This window comes from Sapajus apella, unplaced genomic scaffold, assembly GCF_009761245.1.
Source record: "Sapajus apella isolate SASKATOON/1434 unplaced genomic scaffold, GSC_monkey_1.0 scaffold9, whole genome shotgun sequence".
Classification (NCBI taxonomy): domain Eukaryota; kingdom Metazoa; phylum Chordata; class Mammalia; order Primates; family Cebidae; genus Sapajus; species Sapajus apella.
Window position 1 is genome coordinate 7608095 of NW_022436949.1, and position 24426 is coordinate 7632520.

Below are 24426 nucleotides of genomic sequence, written 5' to 3' on the forward strand. Positions count from 1 at the left end.
AAAAAAAAAAAAAAAAAAAAAAGAGAGAGGTTTATTTGGATTGAAGCAGTCAAGGAAAGCTTTGTAAGATAGGACCTGGCTTGGAACTTAAAGTGTCTGAACAGATAGAAGTGGAGGAAAGAGAAAGAAGGCATTCCAGGAAGACCAGTGTACACATATAAACTTAGAGGTGAGAATAAACAATTAGTGTGTGGGGCTACATTCATTCATTATTGCTATGTAACAAATAATCTCCCAACATAGTGACTAAAAACAAAGGCCATTTGCCCTTGTCCATTACTGTAAGGTTGGATGGGTGATTCTGCTAATCTGGACGAGGCTCTGTCGGTCTCAGTTGGGTTTGCTCTCAGTTGGTTTGCTGTCAGCTGGAAGGTCAGGCAGGGGTGGGCTGGTCTGAAGTAACTCACACGTTAGGCTTGTTGGCTGGTTGTTGGCCAAAGTGCCTCAGCTTACCTCTGTTTATTCTCTCATCTTCCAATTGGCTGGTCTGTGCTTGTTCTCTACACATAGCAGGGATACAAGGGAGCAAGAGCAGTAGTGTTTCAGTCTCTTGAGGTGTAAATTTGAACCTGGCACACTATTGCATTTTGCTAAATTCTATTAGTCAAAGCATATCACAAGGACAGCCTGGATTCCAGCAGTAGAGACTTAAATGGGAGGAGCTCCACAGTCACATCATAAAGGATACAGGGAAGTCACTTTCACAATCTTCCACGTGGGCCATCTCACTGAAGTACGGAGGATGTGAAAAAAAAATAGAGCAATTCTCTAGGAAGATTAGTTTGGCAATAGTCCACACTGATATGAAAAGCCATGGAAGAGGCCGAAATTAAGGAGATATTGGGGGGTGCATCAGTAAACCTGCTGAGAGGTATTAGAACCATGACAAGGATGGAGGCAATATTGTAAGAATTTTTGTCGTTTTGTTAAAAGTAACTACCAAACAAATGGTTTCATCCCTTTGGAAATATTTGGGAGCATTTTTGAATTGATCTTGGCTCACAGTCATATGTTTCTGAATTGTGTCATTTCCTGTCTGTTTCCGTGAGCTGCAGCCTATTCCGGGGTCTTTGGCTGATCATGAGCACACAACATGGTGCTGACTCTCCCAAACAGTACCATATATCCAGCAAATCTGCTGGTGTGAGCGCTTGGGATACACATTCATCAGCATTCAGCTGTTCAACAACCAAAAGTTTTTTTTATGGTGTTTGCACTCTCCTGAGTGGAAAGAGTTTCCCAGGAGATTTGACACAATATTCCAGTCTTGGTTTCTTGGATCCTGTCTGCAACTTCCAGTATTCTTATTCAAATAGTGAATGTGTTAAGTACCTTGCTTCATTCCTTTGTTTAATGGGACTGTCCCAACATGATGTCATCAGCTATGAGCTGCTAGACATCATCCTGAATTAAACTTAACTCTACTTAGAGCAATAGATGATGATGATACTGCTTTTGACAACTGCAGACGTCACATCAGGTTAAAAAGGATAGGTGTATTTATAAAAATTCTAAGACTTAGAACAAGTAACTTTCACAAGAATGAAACAACATAAAGACCATACCAATTTTAAAAAGTGCTTTATATTTCTTTAGGAAGTCTGAAGAAAACTGTAATAATTGAGTTAGGTCTTGAAGAAATCTTAACAGGTCACTCTGAGAATACTTGTCGTAGAAGAGAAAAATTAGTTAATACCAAGTAAAGATTTCAGATACTCATCATACTTTCCAAATTGATTAAAAAATTTATTGCTTTAATAACTCAAAGTTCAATTGTTATTATCTACCTGATACTCTTTTCAAATGGCCACATTGTTTTGTTCTAATGATTTTGCTTTTCTGAAGACAGTAAATTTTATATGCAAAATTTAATTGCTTCCCATGAAGGAAAGAGGAGATGATGGAAATGCCTAGTGTGGGGCTCCAGAAAAACAAAGCATTTGTCTCTATTTCTGTCTGTTGAGATGTTTTAAGGTTAATAATTGGAAATTGCTCATTTTAAAGCCACATTGCATTAAAAAAAGACACATGCTTCCTGCTTATAGGATTTTCAGACTGCCTAGGATTTGTTATAATTTTGTGAGAGAAAAATCTTAATAGCTTAGTGATCAAATACATTATAAAATAATTTTAGAAAACCTAAGTATTTACAATTTTTCTAATTGTTCCTTGTAAATTTCTTTCCCCTCTTGTACAGTTATTCTATCAGGATTTAGAATTTTAAATTGCAGCTTTCATTCATTTTATAACAGTATGATTAATGTTTTATTTTCCCTGGGAATTATTATTTCCAGAGGTAATAAGAACAGTCATCTGTTATATGGTCTCCATTTCTTGAGTTGTTTTCTGTGGTTTTTGGTGTCAGCTTAGCAAAATTAATTAGATTAATTCCCTAAATTCTAGAGAATATTATTAGATATCAATTGAGCATTTATAAATGGTAATTTCAGATGGTAGTTTTATAGACATATTAAAAGAAAGTAAACTTTCTAGATTCATATATTTTAATTCTTAGTCTTTATCATATACCCCAATATCTATTAATATTTTTATTGTTTTCGTAGGAGTCTAGTAACAAGTTGTTCATATGTATTTTGAATAAAATTTTAGCTGACCTTCCTTTTTGTTTATCTACATTTTCAAATAGACCTAGGTACTGGTATATCCTCCAAAAATTAATTAAAAAAAAAAAAGCCACACATACCTAAAACAGGTTGGTTGCTGATTCTAAATGTCTTGCTAGATGCCCACTTATGTTATGCTTTTATTATTTGAAAAAAGTTATTCTTCAAAATAGTGTTTAAAAGCCAACATGCACACAGTTTAACCAGTAAGTAAAATGATATACCAGAGTTCTCTGCCTCACTTCTCAGCGTTTATTCTTACTCAACCGGGATACCAACTCAGCTCTTTTTAAGTCTTTGGTAGATGACATTTCCCAGGTTCCTTTGCAATTATTTGCAGCCTAGTTATTGAGTTTAGGCCAGTGGAATATGAGTAAAAGTGATGTAAGCCACTTCCAGGCCTATCAAAAATTTCTTTGATACTATTCTCAATTTCCTGCTGAATGGAGGAGACTCAGGGACCTAAATTAGTGGGTCCTTGAATCACTGGAGGAGAGTTGGTCTCAAGAGTTGCTTTTAGACTGATGCATACATGATAAACTTATTATTCCCAAACACAGAGATTTAGGGGTGGTTTTTTATAGCAGTTAGCTCACTCTAATAGACATTGCTTGATCTCTTACCTTTTTTTTGTTAGCTTGTTTACTGTATATCCTCTAGTAGCTTGCCAAAAAGATACATGGTAGGTAACATTTCTATGTAATTACATTTTGGAAAATGTCTTTTTAAAATTCTCACACTTGATGCAATAATTTGACTGAGTTTGAAATGTTGTTTTCTTCAAAATTTCAAAGACATTTCTTTAAGCTTTCACTATTGCTTTATCTTTCCCTTCGTTTTCTCTGTAATCCGTTTCTAGAAATTCTTTTCTCATATCTGGAACCTCTATGACTAATCAGCTTGTCTTATCTTTCTTGCTTTTCATCTATTTGTCTTTGGGTTCACCTTTCTTTATTTCTTTATTATCTTCAACTCCCAGCCCTTCTACAGAATTATTTCTTCCATATTATTTTTAATTTCCAAGAACTATTTTTATCTGCTGATTATTTCCCTTCATCTTTTTTATGGATACAATACACAATATCTTTTCTCTCCTCTCTAAAAGTGTTAGTGGTAATTTTTTAAAAACTCTTTTTTTCTGCTTTCCTTATGTGCTCTAGATTTAGGGTTTTTTTCTTTTTCTCACATCAGACAATTTCCTCATATACCTAGTGGTCCTTAGTTGTTTATTCATATTTAACAGTGAAACTGTACAAAGCTGATTAGCTTTTAACCAGCTTTTGTTTCTTAAATATTTGGCAGATTTTTCTATGGGTCTTAAATACTGGCAGATTTTTCTATGAGTCTTTGAGCTGTACTGGTGATGAGGATATATTCAACATATCCAGATTGTTTTCCCTGTAATGTTTCAGCCATTTTTATTCCACCAGAAAGAGCAAGTCATTCCTAGAAGGTGACTTTTTGCCTCTGCTATTAACGCAAGAAAATTCAAAACCAGTGTCTAAAAATTTATCATCAAATTTAATACAATATTGTCCTAGGTCGAGTATTGCATGTCTTTAAATGTAACCAAAAAGAGTAGAGGTTTGCATCATGGTGATGGCTTGTTTTAAAAAGTCTTGCCAATCATGATGGCTTCACTAATATTGTCATTTCAAGGATATAGTAGAAACGAAATCATAAATGTTGCCTTCGAGAATTGGCTTTTTTACTCAGCATAATTCTCTAGAAGTTTGTCTAGTTATTACATATATCAATAACTTGTTCTGAGTAGTATTCTTTGGTATGGATGCACCATATGTTCATCTCTTCATCCATTGAAGGACATCCTCCCTTTCCCTTTCCCTCTTTCTTTCCTTCCTTTTCTTCCTTCCTTCCCTTCACTTTTTTCATTTTCCTTTCTCCTTCACATAATTTTGTGAATTTATTTCTGGATTCTCTGTTCTGTTCCATTGATCTATTTTCTGTCCCTCCATCAATACCACAGTCTTGATTCATGTAGCTATGTAATAAGTCTTAAAACAGAACTGATTCTTCCCATTTGATTCTTTTTTCAAAATTATTTTAGCTATTCCAGTTCCTTTGCATTTTCATATAAAATTTAGAATGATCTTATACTATTTATCTAACAAAAACCTTGCTGAATTGTGTCAAACCTGTGTATCAATTTGGGGAGAAGCAATATATTTACTATTTTGACTCTTCCAATCCATAAACATTGTATGTCTCTTCATTTATTTAGATCATTGATGTCTTACATCAGCATTGTGTGGTTTCTAGCATACAAATCATGTACATCTTGTTAGATTTGCACCTAAGTATTTTTTTAAAGTTGTTGTAGAAGTATCATGTTTTTAATTTCAGTGTCCATTATCAATATATAGAAAAATAATTAATTTTTGCATGTAGATCTTGTGTCCTGCCAAATTGCTAATTTCACTTATTAGTTCTAGGAGATTTTTTCTTTTGTAGAATTTGAAATTGTCTTTCTTCTGTAATAAGGACTGTTTTATTTCTTCTTTTCAGATCTATATGCCTTTTATTTCCTTTTCTTGCCTTATTTCACTGGCTAGAAATTCCAGGCTCACTGTAGCCTCAATTACCTGGGCTCAAGCTATCTTCCTATGTCAGCCTCCCAAGTAGCTAGGACTATAGGTGCATGCCACCACACCTGACTAATTATTTTTATTTTTTTGTATAGATACGTTCTTGCTATATTGCTCAGATCTTTGTATTATGATGAGTGGTTTTCAAATAAAATCTTAACATTTTTATTTTTAAAATGATGCTCTGGATCTTATCTAAGCATTTTACTTTAACTATCTTCCTCTGTCAGGAAAAGGAGAGGCAATCTCTTTGTTATTGCCAGGTGGAGGCAGAAGTTCAAGTTTCCCACCCAGTTTCTTTTGAGACCTGGGGAAAAGAGGTGCTTCACATTACTGCTGAAACTGTAGGACTTATGGTTCCCCCTGTGGTCTCTTTTGATACTGCAGTGGAGATGGCCTTATTATTACTAGTTAATGGGGAAAGCCCCCACTATCCTTGGGGCCTCTTCTGACACCACTCCAGCAGGGAGAGGGAGTGGTGCCTCATTACTGCTGAATGGGGGTGGAATTACAGCCTCTCAAATGGTTTCCAGTACCCTCTCATTCTAGTCAGCAGGAATGGATATCCTGGCTTCTTACTTGTCCTTCTTGAACAGCCCGCTTTTGGGAGTTTTTGGTCACCTAGCTATAGTGATGTATGATTTAATGTCTCAGCTCCTAAATCAGCCTTTGCAGGCATATATGAGGGTGGGGCCACAGTCTTAACTGTGGTGCTTCGCTCTTATTGTCTAAAAGCTTTCTGCCTTGCTGGACTGTCCTTTTTCTGCCTTTGTAGAGATAGCAAGTTTTTGTTGTGGCATTTTTGTTTGTTTGAGCCCACTGGCATTCCAGTATTATTGGCTTTTTCAGCTCTAAGTCTGGGATTTATGAGGCTAAAAGAAAGTGTAGGAAACTCATCCCCATTTCTTTTCTCATGTCCCAAAACCTCTTGTTGGTCTGTCTTCTCTCTACCTTTCAGTGTCTTCTTGTATTTGTTTTACATATAATGCTCAGGGTTTAAAGTTGTGTTTAACAGGGCAAACAGGAAAAACGCATCTACTCTATTTTCCCAGAAGCAGAAATTGGACACATTCCATTTTAAGATGAGGAAACTAAAACCTTAGATAAGGATCTGCAGCTAATAGTGGCATGACATAATTAGATCCCTACTTTTGCAACGCTTCATTCAATGCTCTTATCATTATCATTGTAACAGTGAAATTTGGATATCTTCTTGATACTGAAACAATATGCACTCGTGTGACGACGTAACAAGAGACAGTGTCGTAAGAACACTGTAGGGACTGCCACTGCTCCTGGCAGCTTTCTTTTTTCACTCTGTGAAGCAACGTCATTCATCTAGGTAATACCCGAGGTTCATTGCCTCACACCAAGCAAATCAAGGACATTGACACATCAAAGTGAAGTCAAGAGCAGAAGTTTAAAAAGGCAATAGAAGAAGAGTTCTCTGTGTAGAGTGGGGTTCTGAAGAAAAATGGGTTGCCAGATCCCTGGTGAAATGCACAGGGTTTTATAAATGAAGTTGAAGAGGCAGTGTCTAATTTACACAGGGCCCAAAAGATTGGTCAAACCAGGTGCACTATTTACATTGCATGTTAAGAATCTGGCTGCCCCACCCTAATACTGTATTATGCAGATGGATTCTCTGCTTGTCGGTGCCATGTTGCCTGTGCCTTTACTGTACAGGTGGCTGATAGAAGGAAAGATGGAGCCTCCATGTTGAACACGCCTGGCCCTAGGTAGCCTTTTCCTATTGGCATAGCCCCCGGCATTTACCTGTGCAAGCTTCAAGCTTGCTTATCTATGTCTGCAGCTCGATTTTACAGGCTGTTCTTTGTAAAAAAAGAAATTATTTGGGTTCTGCTTTTTGTTAAAAGGGAAGCCTTACCAAGGACTCTTTTACCCTAACTGCCTAAATAATTTATTTTTAGTTCCTGTGTCATCTGCATTCTTTAAGAACATCTGCACAGTCTTAGTAACATCACTATGTTGCCTGTTTCCAGTGATGGGTCCAGAGTTTCCATTTATGAGAGTTTGGAAGCAGTAATGTGAATTTAAGGCAGGGCCATGGACTTACAGCTATAGCCTAGTAAATGTTCTGTTTTTACTCAATTATATATTTATAGGAGGTAGAATGGGAGATGGCTGATAGAAGCAGGAAGTGTTAAATTGCCTCAAGCCATCCAACCACCTGCTTTATGTATTTTTTAAATTTTATTTTATTATGGTATGAACACTTAATATGAAATCACTCTCTTGAATTTTTAAGTTGTATAATACAGTATTGTATTAAGTACAACGTTATACAGCAGATTTCTAGAAATTCATCTTGTTTAACTGAAACTTTATGTTTGTTGATCACTAATCTTCCATTCCCCACTTCCACCAGTCCCTGGAAACCACTCTTCTACTCTTTGATTCTATGAACTTAACTACTTTAGATACTTCGTATAAATGGAATCATACAGTATTTGTTTTTCTGTGCCTGAAATATTTCACTTAACATAGTATCTTCCAGGTTTATCAATGTTGTTGCAAGTGACAGGATATCCTTTTTTTAAAGGCCGAATAATACTCCATTATATATATGTATATACTACATTTTCCTTATCCATTCAGACAGATTTGTTTTCACATCTTGGCTATTGTAAATAGTGTGTCACTTAACATGGAAGTACTAATACGTCTTTGAGATCCTGATTTCCATTATTTGGGACAAATGTCCCAATGTGGAACTGCTGGATGATTTGAGACATATATTTTTAATTTTTTGAGGAATATTCATAGTGTTTTTCATTGCAACTGTATCATTCTGCATTCCCCAACAACAGTATGCAAGGGTTTCAACTTCCCCACATCCTTACCAACTTTTCCATAATTTTCCAACTTATGTGGAACTACAAAAGACTATGACTAGCCAAATCAATCTTGAGAAAGAGGAACTGAGGTAGAGTCTTCACACTTTCTGATTTTAAATATATTACAAAGCTAAAGTAATCAAAACAGTATAGTACTCATGTAAAAGCAGGCATATAAACTAGTGGAACAAAATAGAGACCCCAGAAATAAATCCATACATATATGGTCAACTCTTCTTTGAAAAGAGCATCAAGAAGAAACAGTAGGGAAAGAATAATCTCTTCGAGACTAGGAAATTTTGTGGGAAAACAGGATATCTACATGGAAAAGAATGAAATAGGACCTTTATTTTATGCCGTACACAAAAATCAACTGAAATGGATTAAAGGCTGAAGTGTAAGACCTGAAACTATAAAACTCCTAGAAGGACATATAGGAGAAAAACTTCTTGATGTTGGTCTCAACATATGATTTCATGGAAACTATAGACTAGATGTTTGTATTCCTAAATTTGTATGTTGAGACCTGAACCCCCCATGTGAGAATACTTGGAGATGGGGCCTTTGGGAGGTGATTAGATCATAAAGATGGAGCCCTCATGAATGAGAATAGTGCACCTATGAAAGAGAACAAAGAGAGAACTTTTATCCCTGTTGGTTATGTGAGGTTACATATGGAACACACGGAAGTGACAGTGGAAAATGGCTATGAGTAAGTGGGCTCTACTAGATATTGAATCTGCTAGTGCCTTCATGTAGGACTTCGCAATCTCCAGAACGGTTAGAAATAAATTACTGTTGTTTATAAGCAGCTCAGTCTGTAGTATTTTGTTATAGCATTCTGAGCAGACTAAGACAATGGATAGAATACCAAAAAGCAAAAGTAACAATAACAAAAATAAACAAGTAGGCCTACATTGAATTAAAAAGCTTCTGCACAGCGAAGGAATCAACAGAGTAAAAAGCCAACCAATAGAATGGGAGAAAATATTTGCAGACCATATATCTGATAATGAGCTAATCTCCAAAATATAAAGCAACTCCCGACAACTTAGTAGCAAAGAAACTGTAACATGATTTAAAAATGGGTTAGACATTTCTCCAAAGAGTATGTGCAAATGTCTAAAAGGCATATGAAAAAATGCTCAGCATCACTAATCAAGAAGTGCAAATCAAAACCTCAATGAGATAACACTTGTTGTTTTAAGCTATAATGATAACAATATGCTGACATGATAGCCTCTGTTGGTTTTAATTCATTAATTTAGGAGGAAGATAGAATATTTGGTTTAACATAAATTGGAGGTTATCTTTGACATCTGAAGATTAAAGAACACCTTAATGAGTAAATTTGCTTATTTCCCCCCTACTGTTGCCATCAGGTACACATCCATATCCATATAAAAGCAGAATCTGTTACTTCTGATTTCCGCTTATCCTTGCATAAGTCTCAAGTATCAAAATTGATTTTTTAAAATGTTAATTTGAAAAACAGCAGAGATAAGATTCAAGGATGCTTGCTCTTAGAGAAGGATTATTTATTAAGGGAAAGACTTCTCTTTTGAAAATTATTATCATAATTATCACTAAGAACCAATTCTATATTTCTTATTAAGGCAAAATCCCTATTAGGCTAACACAAGAAGGGTGTTGATTGCAGTGGGATATCTGTCTGAGTAGGGCTAAGTAATTAGCTTTGAAATGTCACTCAGAGGGAATTAGCAGGGCAGAGGCTATTTTCTGGCAGATCTCAATATATTTCTTTTTTTTGAAATTGTCAAGGACTTGACATTGGCCTTGCATATAGTCTGTGTAACCCCAGAGGCAACATTTAGGACTCGAAAAATTATATTGGAACAAAGAAAATAGCATAGAAGCCCAAGGAGCCACATCAACTCATTGACTATGTTGAGAGTCATTGAATCATGTACTCCTAAAGTCATTTAGTCCCAACCCACATTGGTGAGTAATTCTCTTCTGCAGTCACCATGCTATAGTGACGTTTTTCCACCTCATGCTAGGAAAATTGGAGACCTGCAGTGACAGCCCACTTCAGTCTCTGTGTGCTGACTTTCTTGTCTTCATTTGTAGGGCTTGACTCTATTCCGTAGGGCCATGCGAGAGTTTTGTGGGTAAATAATGAGAATGCAATTTAGCTTAAGTCATTTAAAAACATTAAAAGCCTCAATACAATAGGCACTTGACATTTTGAAAGGCTACATGACAAAACTTTTAATATTCTCCAGACATGAAAATATTGCTATAGAACATAATTTCTTCCTAAAGTATATCAAGTTCTCAAGTAGCAAACTACAGTCACCCACCACTGAGTTTCCAGATGCTGAGAAGTTGACTAGTTTTAGTCACTCCCTAAGAAATTGGTAAAACACTTTACCTTTGTAATTGCCACAGCTTATGCATTTCTTCATTCCTTTACTCATTCTACAAAAATGTTTGACGGCCTAGTCTGTGACAGGTACTATACTAAGCTCTAGGTACTTAAGGGAATCAAGCAAATTTAATCCTTGCCCTTAGAGTGTTAACTGTCTAGAGAAGAATATCAAAACAAGAACAGAATAGACAAATAAATAAATATAAATTATGATAAGTGCATGGAAGGAAATAAACACATAATACATGGTATTACATATTGCAGAGGAAGACCTCTATTTTTATTTATTTATTTAGAGATGGGGGGAGTCTCACTATATTGTCCAGGCTAGAGTGTGGTGGCTATTCACAGGCACAATCATCATGTGATACAGCTCAGATCTCCTGGGTTCAAGCAATCCTACGGCCTCCACCTCCTGAGTAGCCGGACTATAGGCATGTACCACTGCACTGGGCTGCAGAGGAAGGCCTCTTTGAAGGAATGACATTTAAGCTGAGAATTGAAAGAGTCACTTACATAAAAAGCAAGAGGAAAGAGGATTCTTAATACAGGAACAGCATGTGTAAAGTCCCCGAGAATGGAAAAAGCATGGGGCATTTGAGGGTTGAAAGAAAGTCAGTGTGGCTGCAGAGCAGTGAGAAAAGGGATGGGACCAGGAGATGGGTGAGTTTTCTCAGACAGGAAAGAGCCAAATCATGTGGGGTCTTTGTAGACCATGGTAAGGAGTTTGGATTTTATTCTTATGCAGTAGGAAGCCAACGAATGGGTTTTAATAGAAAAGTGACACGTTCACAGATCAGGTCAAACTCGTGGCAATCCAGAGCAGCCATTTTGCAGTAGGGTCTGGAATTTGCTTTTTAAGTCCAAGGAAGGGCAGCCAGTAACCACCTGTGACATTCGAAGATGACTGTAGTTGCTGTGGAGGAAACTGGTTGCTGGAGTCGTGTCAGTACCTAGTAGAGAAGCCTGCAGAATAGTCGATGTGAGATGATGGCTTAGACTAGAGTGGCAGTGGTGGAAGTGAAGAACAGTGGAAGGATTCGATGCACACTTTCAATGTAGAAATGACAGAGATATTGTGTCGATATGGTGCAACCAGACTGAGTGCCAGTGCTGAAGTGGAGGAGTTTGGGAGACAGGAGTGGTGGGCTGTCTTGATTGTGCGGCTTGGGAATGCCTTGAGATGCTGGGAGACATTTGAGAGGAGATATCTAGCAGGAGTCTGCAAACCAGAACTCTGAGGAGAGGTTTTGGGTATCGATTTGGTATTTGGGAGTATATAAATGGAATTTAAAGTCATAGGAACTGAAGAGATCCCATAGAAAGGGGGCAATAAAGAAGAAAATAGAGCTCAGGACTAAATCCTGGGGAAAGACAACAATTAAAAGTCAGAAGGAGATAGGGGTCCACAAGGAGTGTCCGGAGGATTTGACAAAGAGATAGAAGGAAACCCAAGAGAGGATGATATTAATTGAGGAAAGAGTTAAGGGGAGGGGAGAAAGAATGATAAAAGTGTCTATAGTATTGAATGCTGGTAAGGAAGAGGCTGGTTCCTGATTTCAAAGAACATAAGCATCAAATCAAATTTACAGGTATTTATCATATTTATTTCATGAGTATTTCACCTACCATCATGTTTCTCCAGCAGGAGTGATGACTGCTATCTGATTCATGAACACTGTCAAATTTCATACTTAAAAAAAAACACTTTAATCTTTTTTTCTTTATAAATTTTGACTCTCCCTGAATTCCCTGGATAATTTCCACAATTCTCTTTATTTTGCGAACATATGCAGAATCTATAGTACTCAAAAGTCTCTACTTTTCAAATGCAAAACTATATTAGATGCAGTTTATTATCTTTTGAAAATTATCCATGTTCATTTAAAAACGGATTAGCTCTTCACCTTCGATGTATTTGAATTGTCATGTTACAGGAGACTTGGAATATTAAGCTTATCGGAAAGTTAGGGCAAGTTTTCTCTAGAGGGCGGAGAGTAGTTTTAAATTCGAAAGTGGAAAAAAAAATTGCATATCTTAAAATAGAAGCAAATTTTTTCTCTGTTTCACATTCTCTCAAGATATCTGCAATCCTTTTTAAACTCTCTATTTATTATTAAATACAAGCAATTTAGCTCCTTTGTAAGGTTATGCAAATAACTCATCCAGAATTAGCATTTAACATGCAGTTCTTATATCCACACAAATGTTTTGTATAAAGTTGTTTTAAAAAGATTCAAATCTTTATAATTAGGAAGGGAAAATATATTAATAGGAATAAAGGGATACTCTACTAATCTCCCATATGTAAATTAGCTTATAATTTCCATCATTTACTTTGGAAGCAACAGAACAATGGAACTTTTATTCTTTAATATTGCTGTCTCTCTCCTTCTCCAGCAAGAAAGTCTGTGCTTATACATGTATATCTAAAGAAAAATAACAAGGAATGTTAAATATTTTAGTTTTATGGAAGAGAGATGGTTGGGTAACTTGTGAATGGAATTGAAGTTGATACTCTGCTTTGGCAGCCTAAGGGATAAAATGCAATGTAGACCCTCTTGGGTTCTCATTTCAACTGCTTGCATTTCCTTTTGCTCTTTGTTATTGGGGCTGGATTCACTCCTGCCTACCTGGAACCTTCCTGCACAGCTTCTCACTCCTTTCCCAATCTTAACATAGAGGATATTCTCGTAGGATGTATGAGGAACTGTTCATTTCCTTGAAGTGCTTTCTCTTTGCTTTAGTCTTTAGCTTGGTCTTTGGAAAAGAAGATCATGCCAGCTGCAGATAGACATTGGTCAACAGCATAGTTCTGGCTAGGTTCTTCACTCTCACTTATCTATCTTCTGGAGCTTGGCTTGTATCTTCCAAGATATCAGAAATGAAGTGCACTGTCCTGGGAATTTATCATACTAGGTAAATTGGAATTAGGATTGTGAAGGATTCAAAACCAAGTCAGACAAAACTGTTGAAAGGATTAAGTTGTTGAGTCTGGAAGTGGAAAGGGGAGCTCTGAAGAGACTTTAAACAGAAAGTGGGGGCTGAGGCTAGGCACGGTGACCCATGTCTGTAATCCCAGCACTTTGGGAGGCCTAGGCGGGTGGATCACTTGAGGTCTGGAGTTTGAGACCAGCCTGGACAACATGGTGAAACCCATCTCTACTAAAAATACAAAATTAGCTGGGCATGGTGGTGAGCGTTTGTAATCCCAGCTAGTTGGGAGGCTGAGACAGGAGAATCACTTGAACCCGGGAGGTGGAGGTTGCAGTGAGCCGAGATCACACCACTGCACTCCAGTCTGGTGTCAAAAACATAATATAGTAACATAAATAGAAAGTGGGTTTAAATGTGTTCCTCACAGTTGCCAAGTGGTAGAACTAGGAAAATGGATAGAAATGTATAAGGGATACATGTTTCTTCTTCAGCAAACGTTGAAGAATCTGCCAGGTATTGGGTAGAGCTCTGGGAAACTAGAAGCAAGGTGGAAATAAGCATTTATTCACTTCAAGAAAGTTACTGTCCAGCGGGAGAGATGTGCAAGGTCATGATAAATGCAAACAATACATATTGTACTCGATGATAGAATAGAGGAAGGCAGCCTGTATCTGCCTAGGGGGCAAATCTGCTTGGGCTATCTGCTTGGGGGTGCCAAGGGCAGCTCCTCCATCCTCACTGACACCACTTCATTCAAAATTCCATTATCTTACATCTGAGTTTCTGCAACTGTCTCAGAGCTGGTCTCTCTGCCTTCAGCTTTGCTGCTTCAATTTTTTCATCCACATTACAGACAAAGTAATATTTCCAAAAAGGAAAACCTGATTTCCCCACAAAAGCCTTCGATAACTTTTCATTACCACAAAAACAAAATCCAAAACCCTTGATCGGGCCCTTGCTTCAATCTCTAACCTTTCCTTGCTCCCCACATTTAAGTTCTATTTACAAAGAACTACTTGCCACTTTGCTAAATCACCATTTCTTCTAACTCCTGGGCTTCTGCACATGTAGCTCTCTGCCTGAAGCCAGCTGCCCTCAAAATCCACACATACAGAAGTATAAAAAGAGAACCTGTGTGTATACATACCGTGTGTATATCCGTGCGCACCCACCCCTGCACACTTCCCATGTCTACCCTCAGCCTTGCTAACTCATTCATTCTTCTTCTGGTCCACAACACCCCAAGACTGTTATTCCTCTTTGTGGGTACACTTCTGTGTAGCACCCTCTGTGCACACCTAATCAATGAACTCATCACACTGTATTCTACTTGGCTGTTTACTTTTCCATCTTTTTTTTTTTTTTTTTTTTTTTTTTGGATACAGAGTCTTACTTTGCTGCCCAGGCTGGAGTGCAGTGGTACAATCTCGGCTCACTGCAACCTCCACCTCCCAGGTTCAAACAATTCTCTTGCCTTCGCCTCCTGTAGCTGGGGTTACAGGTGTGTGCCACCGTACCCCACTAATTTTGTATTTTTAGTAGAGATGGGGTTTCACCATGTTGGCCAGGCTTGTCTTGAACTCCTAACATCCGATGACCTGCCTGCTTTGGCCTCCCAAAGTGCTGGGATTACAAGCATGAGCCACCATGCCTGGCCCCACCTTTTTACTGGAGGAAAATCTGCTTGAGTGTGGGGACCACATCTTATTCCTCATTATATTCCCAGCAGCTACCATAGTTCCAAGTACATTGTAGAATGTGACTATATATTTGTTTAATAGATGAGTAAATGAATAAACTTTTCAAGAATGCTATCCTAAAATGTGAGATGGTGAGGTCCCTGTCTCTGTCAGTATACAAATATATGTTACATATCTCAGTGGAGTGATGGTCCTAAAAACTTTGGAAGTTTCTTCAAACCAAAAAACTATGATTATATAAATCTGTCTTAGATCCTTGTTAGAAAGAGGTAGTAAATAAGTAAATAATCCACAAACTATTTCTTACCTATGGGCAGTGTGATGGTTAATTTTATGTTGACTTGACTGGGGTATGGTATACTCAGATATCTGGTTACACACAATTTCTTGGCATGTCTGTGAGGGTGTTTCTGGAGGAAATTAGCATTTGAATTGGTGGACTAAGTAAAGCGGACTGTCTTCCCAATGCAAGCGGGCATTGTCTAACCCAGTGAGGGCCCAAGTAGAACAAAAAGATGAAGCAAGGTTGAATTCTTTCTCTGTACCTGACTGCTTAAGCTGGGGTATTGATCTTCTCATGCCCTTGAACTAGGACCCCACTAATGCTCCCAGTTCTTAGGCCTTTGGGCTCAGAGTGAGACTGACATCACCAGGTTTTCTGGGTCTTTAGCTTGCAGGTGGCAGAGGGCATGAAGAAACTGAGGCCCAGAGGGGTGAAGTGAGATGCTCTTAGTCACAGATGGTCTCTACATTCTCACCCCAGTACTTTCTACCACAACTTACCATTTCACAAACAAGGCTGCTTGGGTTATTTGGAATCTCACTGCTCCTTTTATTTCTAATTATTTTATTTTTTATTTATTTATTTATTTATTTATTTATTTTTTGAGACGGAGTTTCGCTCTTGTTACCCAGGCTGGAGTGCAATGGCGCGATCTCGGCTCACCGCAACCTCCGTCTCCTGGGTTCAGGCAATTCTCCTGCCTCAGCCTCCTGAGTAGCTGGGATTACAGGCACGCGCCACCATGCCCAGCTAATTTTTTTTTTTTTTTGTATTTTTAGTAGAGACGGGGTTTCACCATGTTGACCAGGATGGTCTCGATCTCTTGACCTCGTGATCCACCCGCCTCGGCCTCCCAAAGTGCTGGGATTACAGGCTTGAGCCACCGCGCCCGGCCCTATTTCTAATTATTTTAGACCAGACTTTCCCTGAAAGAACTAAAGCAGGAAAAGGCACATGACAAACCTCGCGAACACCAAACTGGGAAGGAAGGGGTGATTTATTCGGTCAGGAGCAGGGCGGCGTAGTTGCCTAACAGCCAAGCTCACCTAACAAAGAAAGTCCCTGCCCTTTTAAAGGCTTACGGCTCTAGAAATTACATGTGAAAGGGTCTTGACCCATGAAGTAGGCGTGGGGTGATAGTTTGATCCTCTTTAGGTAAAAACAGTGTTTTCAGAGAGATTCCGCCATACCATATCCGAGATCTATAGATGGGGTTGTGGTTAGCAGTAGGGGTCTGTCTTACCCTTAACCGACTGGCGGCACCAACTAGTCCCTCCTCTGGCTAATTTCTGACTTCTCCTTTTGAGGCGCAATATTGAAGGCCGAAGGTGATTAAGGGTCTCCTTCCTCAGAACAAGTTCCTAAGGAGAGGCCAACACTGGTCAAAGCAAGTCTGTTTGTCAAGGACTCTAGGAGATTCTTTCCTTCTGGCCTCTTTCTTCTATACTCAGTTAACCAAGAGAAGGGACTCAAGGTGTGCTTTTGTCTTGAAAGCGAGAGGCCTCACAGCATCAACTAGGGGAGGGCACTAAGAGGGGTGGCCGTTCTTCCGGCTCCGCCTGGATTCCTCCTGTTGCTGCCGCCAGCCACATCCACGCCAATCTCCAGGTGTCTCCTTTTCACCAAATAGTTGGTGCTATTTAGACAAGACTTTCCTCAGGAATGCAATGATTTTTGTGACGCCTGCATAATTTCACCTTTTGTCAGTCATGATGTAGCGAGACACACCACAGACAAAACCTCTTGGACACCAGCTTTGTGAAGGAAGTAGCTTTTTACGCGGCTGGGAAAGAACCGAGCTCCCTGACTGGAAAATCCTGGCCTCTTTTAAAGACTCACAATGTTAGAGGGTACATGTGAGGGGGTCGTGATCGATGAGGTAAGCGAGGGGTATGTGACTTAAGTGGGGGCCTAATCATAATTAAACAAGAACAATGCCTTGGGGGAAGATTCCCCCATACCATGCCCATGATCTATGGATAGGATGGGAACTAGGATGGGGGTTTGATCTTTGACCTCCAGGTTTTGTCTCCTCCACTGACCTTGTGCCTTCTATTTTTAACTTTTACTTCTCCTTTGAAATGCAATGTAGAAGGTTAAGGGGAAGTGGTCTTAGATGCTTAAGGAAGGGGTCTCCTTCCTCAATGAGACAGAAGGAGTTCTCCATCAGATGATAAGGGCTCCTGAGTTACTTTCTCAGCCTCACCGGTTGCTCCATAAGCGACCATCCTGTTCCTCTTTGTTAGTGCTATGAAAAGAGTTCAGGCTATCTTAATTAACAAGACAACGGAAAAAAAAAAAAAAAAAAAAAAAAACATATGGGAATGAGGAGAGCAAGTGCTTGGGGGATTAGAGAAAGGCCTACTTCCAGGCCTCAGGGAGAAGGTTTGTATTCTGGTATTTTGTGATTAACATGACTTAACTTCTCTCTCCTGTTGTTTCTGAGGAATTTCTTTCTACATGTGCATTTTATACTTTATGACTATGGCATTATTAGAGTGTCTGCTCACTTATAACCTTTACTGCCTAATGGCCTCTGCAAATGACCTTCTCTGCAAGTCCCTTCCCCTTCAACCCCTCTGCTAATTGCTCAACTCTGTTTTTTATTTCACTTTCAAATTCCTGAGAGAAAAATCTCATTGCCCTGCCTAATCAACATCATGCCTTGCTAGACAAAGCTGTTCTGTCAAACCACCTAATAAACCTCTGGATAGCCTGTATCTTGGCTGGCCTTTTATCACTTGGCCTAGGAAATACTATGTTATATAAAATGTTATATAAAACGCTTAAAAGTGGGAGTGAAGCGGTCACTGGGCTGTGCTTGGATCTGTCGCTGCTTTGGTGTCCCTGTCGGGCTTCTTAGCAGTAGCCTTGCAGAAAAGTGAAAGATATTTGAATATATTTGGGTAACCGAAGATGAGAATGATGAGCCCATTGAAATACCATGAGAAGACAATGGGACGGTGCTGCCGTCCATGGTTACAACCCAGTTTCCAGGGGGATGTGGGCTTCCTTACAGAAATCCACCATCACGATGTATGAGAGGTGTCCGGCTGGTAGAAGGAATGCTGCGTGCCCCCGATGCTGGCTAGGGAAGTCTGATGTATGTTGTCAATTACCCCAAAGATAACTAAAGCAAAATGGATGAGACAGATGCTTCCTCAGCAGTGAAAGTGAAAAGAGCAGTCCAGAAGACATCCAATTTCATAGTGTTGGGTCTCCCATGGAAAACAACTGAACAGGACCTGAAAAAGTATTTTAGTACCTCTGGAGAAGTTCTTATGGTTCAGATCAAGAAAGATATTACAACTAGTTATTCAAAGGGGGTTGGCTTTGTTTGTTTAACAAAATGTGAAACACAGGTGAAAGTAGTGTCACAGCGACCTATGATAGATGGACGATGGTGTAACTGTCAACTTCCTAATTTTTAAGCAAAGCCCAGATGAGCCTTTGAGAGGCAGAAAAGTGCTTGTGGAGCACTGGACAGAGGACATAGCTGTGGATGGGCTGCGGCAGTTCTTCTGTCAGTACAGGGAAGTGGTGGATGTCTTCATCTCCAAGTCGTTCAGGGCCTTTGCCTTTGTTACATTTGCAGAAGATCAGGTTGAGCAGTCTCTCTGGGGAGAGGACTTGATCATTAAAGGAATCAGCATTCATATATCCAATGCTGAACCTAAGCACTGTTAAGCACGCTCTGAATGAAGAAACCACCTAAACGGGCTTTGTATGAGCAACAAGGCTGTTTATTCACTAGGGTGCGAGCAGGCCGAGTCTGAAAAAAGAGTCAGCAGAGTGTGGTGGGATAGGAGCTGGTTTTATAGGTTGGGGTAGGCAATGGAAAGTTACAGTTTAGGGTGGTATTTTGTAAGCTAGGGGGAGGTGTCACAGGGTCCAATGTCACAAGCTTGACCTATCAGTTGAGGCAGGAATAGTGGTAGAACGTTGCAAGGTCGGTTAATCAGGCCACAGGGTCCAGTGTCACAAGGTTGACTTATTAATTGAGGCAAGAACAATGGTGGAATGTCACAGGGTCGATTAATTAGGCACTGCAGAAGTACTGGGAATTCAAAGTTTTCTAAACTCATGGTAAGTATATTATAAAATACATATGTACCAAGAATGTTCAAAATTCGTTTGCTCAGTGTGGAGTATATTCTCCTTTTGCAGTTTTTCTGCTACCTCAGACTTTCTGGCTATGGGAGGCCATCTGTAGCTGTACATGTGGATCACAGGGGTCACCATGGTTTGATTATGGTGTAGTCCGTGGTGCAGTCAGTTTAAAGAAACTTGCAAGCACAATAATAATAGACAAAAATAAGTGGAAGATTTGGTGGTAATCAAGGTGGCTTTGGGAATCAGGGTGGATTTGGTAATAGTAGAAGTGGGGGAGCTGGTTTGGGAAACAATCAAGGTAGTAATATGGGTGGTGGGTTGAACTTCAGTACGATCGGCATTGATCCAGCCTTGATGGCTGCAGCCCAGGCAGTGCTACGGAGCAGGTGGGGTATGATGGGCAGGTTAGCCAGCCAGTAGAACCAGTTAGTCCCATTAGGTAATAACCAAAGCCAAGGCAACATCCAGAGGAAGCCAAACTAGGCCTTCGATTCTGGAAATAACTCTTATAGTCATTCTAATTCTGGTGCAGCAGTTGGTTGGGGATCAGCATCAAATGCAGGGTCGGGCAGTGGTTTTAATGGAGGCTTTGGCTCAAGCATGGAATCTAAGTTTTCTGGCTGAGGATTGTAGATAGTGGGGTTGTGGTTGCTTAGTATAGAATACTGGGAATTCAAATTTTCCAAACTCATGGTAAATATATGGTAAAATAAATATGAACTAAGAATGTTCAAAATTGGTTTGTTCAGTGTGAAATATATTCAGCAGTATTTTTGGCATTTTTCTTTAGAAAAAGGCAAAGCTAAAGGAATTGTATAAGTTTTGTTACATGAAAGGCTGAAATATCGAGTGGTTGAAAGTGAACTGCTGTTTGCCTGATTGGTAAACCAACACACTACAATTGACATCAAAAGGCTTCTCCTGTGATATTTTATCCCTGGACTTGTCAAGTGAATCCTTTGCATGTTCAGAATGGAAACCATTGATTAGAACTATACTCCTTTCTCCTTGTTTTAATTTGAACCCCACCATACGGATTTTTGTTTTCTTAAGAAAATCTCCTTTTGGGAGCTCATGGTTTCACAGTGTTTGGTTCTTCTGTTTTTTAACACTTGTCTCCCTTCATATACAAAAGTACAATATGAAACCTTCATTTAATCTCTGCAGCTCATCTCATTTCAAAAGTTTATGGAAGAAACACTTCATTAAAAGTAGTGCTGTAAATATTCTGCCATGGGAATGCTTCCGCCTACATGCCTTCTCATTGAGGAATTCGTCATCACTCATCACAGACCGCGTCTTTGATGGCGGGTGTACCATTTTTATCCATTACTCTTTATTTCATAGAGTCATATCAATGCTATGGACGCAAAGCTGTGATATGGAACCAGAGGGCTGTTTGAACCTTTGAAACCTTGTGTGGATGGTGCCTAGGCATGGATGGCTAGTATGAGTGAGAAAAGAAGAGAGTGCATGCAGAGACTTGGTGGTGCATGATGGATATTTTTTTAACTTGGTGAGATGTGTCTCTCCATCTGTAGCTTTGGTGAGAGAGTGTGCAAAGGGCAATGATTGCAAATAATGTACGAATGCTTTCTGCATTCAAAGGACATCCACATCTGTTGGAAGACTTTAAGTGAGGTTTTGTTCTTAGATAACCCACATTAGTTGGACGTGTTAAGTAAAACAATACTACAATACTTGTACTCCCTCTACCACTTTGTTGATTGCTGTGGATGCTGTATGGTGTATGTTCTCTTCTGTTACTGATATGTACGTGTGGTAATGTTAACTGAAGCTGACGGGTTGGGAACATGGACTGAGCTTGTGGTATGCTTTCAGGAGTGCTTGGAAGCAGAGTTCACCAGTGAGCTCAGGTGTCTCAAAGAAGGGTGGAAGTTCTAATGTCTGTTAGCTACCCATAAGAATGCTATTTGCTGCAGTTCTGTGTCCTGTGCTTTGTTGCTTTTTAAAAGAGTTGCCAATGTTGGAAATTCTTGATTTTAATAATAATAATAGTAAACACTCATGAAACTGTCTAGATCTGCCTTCCTTGACCAGTGGCTATGGGTGGGGGATTCCTAGAAGAGTCAATAAACCTTGGCCTAACTACCCTGTACCCCAGAAAGAAGTATGAATATGGTGATGTTGTTTCCTGTCTCCTTGTGAGACTCCACTGTCAGCACCTCACATTCACGCATGAAATGAAGCGGCTCCATAGCTTCCAGCCAAATAAACCCTGCTGCTCTTTCTGATCCCCCCAAAAGATTCTGGATCCTTGTTGAAGTAAACTTTGGTAGCCTAAATGTGGAGAACAACTTCATATTCCTGTGTGCTCAGCTTTATTCCATACAGTAATTTAGGCAACAGAGAAAACTGGACTGTGGGCCCCTTTGAACCAAACCTTAAATGCACTTTGAAATGTGATTTAGTTTCAGAAAAAGTGATTATTGGCTAAAAATCCTACCTTGTGATAATTTGATGTTGTAAATGATGCAACTGCGCTTTGGCCATTTTTATGGACGAAGGTGCTCCTAAGTTATGGATGATTCATTCCTCACTGTACAAAGCATTTGGCATTACTAAATGAAGTTTAAATTGGAGAGACACTATACATTACACATGGAAAAAATTTGCATTTTAACATCTCCAGAATGCTATTAAATATCTTAGGAAGATCCATAAAGGAAAGTGTGTCCTAGAGCTTGAAATAGAAAGTGATTGGAAAAGGTAGAAATAGAGTTCCTATTTTTCAGAAAGGAGCCATATCATCCCATAAATCTTTGAAAAGAAGTTTTCCTGGGCTCTGCTCTAAGCATTCAAATGCTTCCCAGGAGCACCTTGACCTTAAATTAACATTTATAGAGTTTAGCTGACATCAAGCTTTGCAGTTTAATGGAAGGCTTAAAGTTGAAGAAGGTAAGTAGTCTAAATTGTTAGTGTATATTAAGTCCTGAATAAGGATGCATTTCTACAACTACCACCATTTTCATTTATTTCCCCCTCTAGAACAATAATAACAATTGGTAAAATATATGAAATGCATTTTCTTTCATGAATAATACATTTTTATATGTTAACCTCATGGAGACAGGAGCAGTTCAACAGTAACAGCAGCATTAATGCTGTCGTCTTAGGAAAGGGTATACAGGTGACGATGTTTGCACTATATTACCTTGATAGTGTTGTTTTCTGTGGAAGCTGTGATTCAAATATGGGTTGTAAGAAATATTAACCAAGGGTTAAAATAATAACACGGCACCTTTAAACATGAAGAATAGAAGAAAACATATAGTGTTGCCTACAGATTCTATTACAGATCAAATGAAAATGAGGTAAGTTCCATTCTGCTTAAACCAGGAGTGCATTCTAAGTAGAATGTGAGTGTCTGGGGAGTAATATATAAAGCATGAAGATGGTTTTTTAATACCGCTAATGAGTTGCCCCTTGGTTGTATTGCAGATAAAAACGGGTTTCCAATACACATATGCATTTCTACACTGCATAAAGCCTGATTTATAAACGTTCAGCATTAGTGCACAAAGGAAAAGTCCATTTCTCCAGGTGTTTAGTCTGTCAGAATAACAGTGACTTGGCCTCTAGGAAAGATGTTATTAAAACAAGAGGCAACTACAAGAATTAGTTCTGCTTTCAGACCTGGCAAGGCCCCAGCTCTGGGCCCTGGGTTGGGCTGGGAGCAGTGAAGCAGGGAGCCGGTCCTGTCCTCCTCTCCCCCTTGTGTATTGGAGCAACTTCCTCAAAAGTTTCTAAGCCCTCCTCATGTAGCTGAGACCAGCCAGAGCAACAGCGCCATCCCAGCAGGATGCCCTGAGCTGGACCAATACCTGGGGGGCCCTGGACCCCATGGCTACCCATCATGACTACTCTCCAATCCTCTCTCCCCACGTGGCAAGTATGGAGTCACCCAGGTGCCCTTAGGAATTCCAGACTTGAATGTGTGGGGTTGTCCTAGGGCCCTGCAGCCAGATGCCAGTTCCCAGAGGACAGCCTGGTGAGCAAGTGAATCTTGCTGGGGGCTCAGTATTTCTTATGCTGGATTGCGTGAGATGAGCCATCAGAATGGTGCTATCAAGCTGATTTTGGGTGACTCAAATTGTTTATGTAGACAGTAGCTCTTTAAAAATATATTTACGGGCTGGGCATTAAGGCTCATGCCTGTAATCCCAGTACATTGGGAGGCTGAGGTGGGCAGATCACTTGAGGTCAGGAGTTTGAAACCAGCCTGGCTAACATGATGAAACCTTGTCTCTACTAAAAATACAAAAATTAGCCAAGCATGGTATCACACGCCTGTAATTCCAGCTACTCAGGAGGCTGAGGTACAAAAATGGCTTGAACCTGGCAGGGTGGAGGTTGCAGTGAGCCAAGATTGCATCACTGCTCTCCAGCCTGAGCAAGAGGGTGCAGCTCTGTCTCAAAAAATGATCAATAAATCAAAATATATCTACCTTCCTCCTTCCACCCCAAGTTGGGGAGGCCCTGTAGTTAGTTACAGTAAACAATAAAGATTACAATCTATTCAGTTTAAAGTAAGACAAGAAAGTTTCCCTTTCTTCAAAGTTGATGACATACACATCACTTATATAAGAGCCAGGAAATAAATTAGTTTATTATTAGTGGAATGTCTGTGAAAATGAGGTGTTTCATAAGAAAAAGAAGACCAGGTGTGGTGGCTCCTGCCTATAATCCTGGCATTTTGGGAGGCTGAAGCAGGAGGATTGCTTAAGTCCAGGAGTTTGAGACCAGCCTAGGTATCATAGTGACATTTTGTCTGTACAAAAAATAAACAAAATTAGCTCGATGTGGTAGTGTGCACCTGTAGTCCCAGCTACCAGGGAGGCTAAGGCAGGAGGATCACTTAACCCTGGGAGGTCAAGGCTGTGCCACTGTAC

General features: G+C 39.4%; 1 long non-coding RNA gene and 1 pseudogene across 1 annotated transcript in view; both read left to right on the forward strand.

Annotated features, from left to right (window-relative positions):
• Window positions 1-24426, forward strand: part of LOC116551264 — a 122846-nt gene that overhangs the window by 5344 nt on the left and 93076 nt on the right. The gene's annotated exons all lie outside the window — the stretch shown is intronic.
• Window positions 18365-19092, forward strand: LOC116551263 (annotated as a pseudogene).